The following is a 3298-nucleotide window of genomic DNA, read 5'->3' on the forward strand; positions in this document are numbered from 1 at the left end:
ACTAAAGACAAATTTAAATATCTTGAAACCAACTAGAAAGAAATGATTTATTCCTATAGGGGGAAAAATCATTCGATTGACAGTGTATTTCTCATCAGAATCCACACAGGTAAGAAGGAAATGACAAAATGTGTTTCAAGTGCTGAAAAGAGGGTGTCTGAATTCTGCTGGCACAGAATTCCACCCTTTGGGGATATGGTAGAAATCAAGACACTCTTAGACAAAGGAAAACTAACAGAATCTGTCACCAGCAGATCTCTCCAAACAGGAGAGCTAAAGGAAGCTCCCTCAACAGGAAGGAAATGACCAAAGAAGGAAACTTGGAACATCAGGAAGGAAGGAAGGAAGGAAGGAAGGAAGGAAGGAAGGAAGGAAGGAAGGAAGGGAGGGAGGGAGGGAGGAAGGGAGGGATCGACAGATGACAGAGAGAAGGAGGGAGGGAGGGAGAAAGGGAAAGAGAAAGAAAAACAATAAACAAAAATAATTTTCCTAGGATCTTCTTGAGTTTTCTAAATGATGTTTGCCAGTTGAAACAAAAATGGTAACACTGTCTGAAGTGGTTCTAAATGTGTGTAGCCATCAGACAGCGGTAACAGCCTCTGTGCTGGAGAAGGCACAGAGGAAAAGGGAAATGGTGAGGGAGTGGTCTGAGGAACTGGAGATGTGAAATAAAATGCAAAATAATTTCAGAGGTGAAGACTGACCTGAAAGGAATGCGCACACGCGCGCACACACACACACACACACACATACACACACACACAGAGCAAATGGTCTGAGAACGGGGTGATGATTGGATGACTTTTACAATTTAGCTGTAAACATCCACGCAGGGGTACACAAATACAGAGGGCACTGTAGTGGACTCAGAACCAGGAAGTTGTTTGTGTATCAAGCTATTTCTGCATGTTTTCAATAGAATGTCTCTTTGACAAGCTCTGGCTGCTTTTCCTGATCTTTTAATGAATGTCACTACAAGATGTCAAAACATCCAGCTAGGAGTATCTGCCTGATTACTGGGCTCTCCACTATTCCCAAAGAATACTCAACCCCTTTAAATCTGGAACTATTTGCAGAAGTCATATCAGTAAGCTCATGCTTGCCTGGTCCCCACCAAGTGTGCCTTATAGATGATGCTAATAGACCCAGTCATCCTTGCCTACAGTCTTGCTCTGGCCACTAGCCCCTCTTTATGCTTGGGCTGCAGCCCAGTTCTGAGGTCCCACTGGATTTCACAGGGGCAGGCAAACACCTGATCTGTTCTCATGACTGTATCCTCTCCTGTAAGCTGCCTGTGCTGTCACCCAGTGAACAATGGGGGCTGGAGGTGCTCATGTCACCCTCCTGAATGGCAGGGACCTCTTTTCCTCCCTCCCTACCTATTCCTCTTGCTGCTTGCCCATGTGAACTTCCAACCTTCACCTGCTCCTGAAGCTCACACCAACACCTCCTGAGGCTTCCTTCTGCCACCACCAGGCCCTTCAGAGAGCTGTCCTCACAGCTCGTGGATGTCCTCCTTGTCCTGCTTCACCCAGGGTGCCACCTGCCCTTCCCTGCTGGGTCACTCCTGCTGAACCTGAGCAGATACAGGCAGACATGTCCAAAATATTAGGGAGGGGAGGGGGTCTCCCCCATAATCTCTACTGTGCTACTCTGAATCAATCACAGTCACATAAAATTGAACTTCTGTGATAGAAGGGGCCTGAGAAATTATAGAGTAGTGGCTGCCAGATGTTGAGATTTTTCTAAATGAATGGAATATAGGAAAGTGGGAAAAAAGGAATTTGTCTATTTTAGCATTATTTAATAAGAGAAAGGACATTAGTCACAACAATGTTATGGGATAAATAGTCTCAGAATTTAAACATGATGTAGAAAAAAATCTCACTATACTGTTGTGTCTTCCTCCTCCTTCTTGTCTTTTTGCTTCTGTTTAATCTGGCCTCACACCCCTGAAATCTCATAGCCCAACATTACTCTAATGGGCATTGGGGAGTTACTGAGCAAGGCCAAGCCATTTACTTTAAAGATGAAAAAATGCCTCATTTACACAAGATTACAAGTCAATGGCCTCCCAGTAGGTACTGATCTCTAGTTCAATGTTCCCTTTACTAATTTTGATAAATTATATTTCTGATCATGTTAAATGATTTTTTTGTTGGTGGTGATATTGACAATGACTATATTCAATCTCAATTAACCATCTGTCTCCTCCAATGACTCTGAACAATCAGAGGTTCACATCTATAGACATCCCGCTAGAAAGAGACTCATATGTCAGATAAAAAAAGTAGCACAACTTCAATGGCACCACTCCTGATTTTACATTGCAAGAAACCCAGACTGAAGCATTGTTTTTACAGAAATTCTTATTTGGTAAAGAAATTTGCTTTTTAAATTGATTGCCAAGATTTGAAGATTTTACTCAAAACTGAAAATTATAATTTCCCATGTCTCATGTAAGCTCAGGAACTGAGCAAATAGCACCTCTTTCTTAGCTTAAAAACTGAGCAAACAGCACTTCTTTCTCAGCTTATAACTATTTTAAATTTTCCTCTTTCTATACAATATTATTCAATTTCTGTTCTGTGTTATTTTTGTTGGTCTTACCCTGAAATATTTTGCCAACTTTTCTCATCCCAGCCTAGTTTTCCATATTCCTCTTCTTCATGCTTTCCTAAAATAGCTTAGGAATTTGCTCTTTGGCACTAAAGTGCATAAATCACCCTTCATCTGGCATGTGGGTGAATATCTGACTGTATTCTGAGACTTTCCTCTGAGAGCTCTCCTCCACTACTTCATTAATCTTAAGAAATTTTAGACATTTGACTCACTCTAATGTGGGTTTTTAAAAAGACCAAGAAGCATTTTAAATGTATAATGTTAGTTTAAGAATAAGAGATCAAAAGTTCTGGAAGGAATAATCCAAGCCACAAAGATTCCCATCTGCTTAGAAAGGATACCCATAACAATTCCTGCTCTGTTTTCTGTCTTTTTCCCATTCATAAATATATATATTTCTGTTTTCAGAAAGATGGGCACAACTCTAGATAAGAAAACTGAGTTTATTCACTTGCAACTCTGCCACAAAAAATGAGACAAAACAAGATTTTGATTGCAGGATTCTTGGAAAGTTCAAGTTTTGATTACTTAATAGCATTGAAAGAATCAAAATATTTTCCAAAGTTTTATAATATTAACACACACATATGTACTATTAACTATGTAACAACTATGATATAATTAGGAAATTTTATTTGGCATTAAATAATAATAAACATTTCAAATCTGCTATGTA

The sequence above is a fragment of the Marmota flaviventris genome, chromosome 3 (assembly GCF_047511675.1).
Source record: "Marmota flaviventris isolate mMarFla1 chromosome 3, mMarFla1.hap1, whole genome shotgun sequence".
Taxonomy (NCBI): Eukaryota; Metazoa; Chordata; class Mammalia; order Rodentia; family Sciuridae; genus Marmota; species Marmota flaviventris.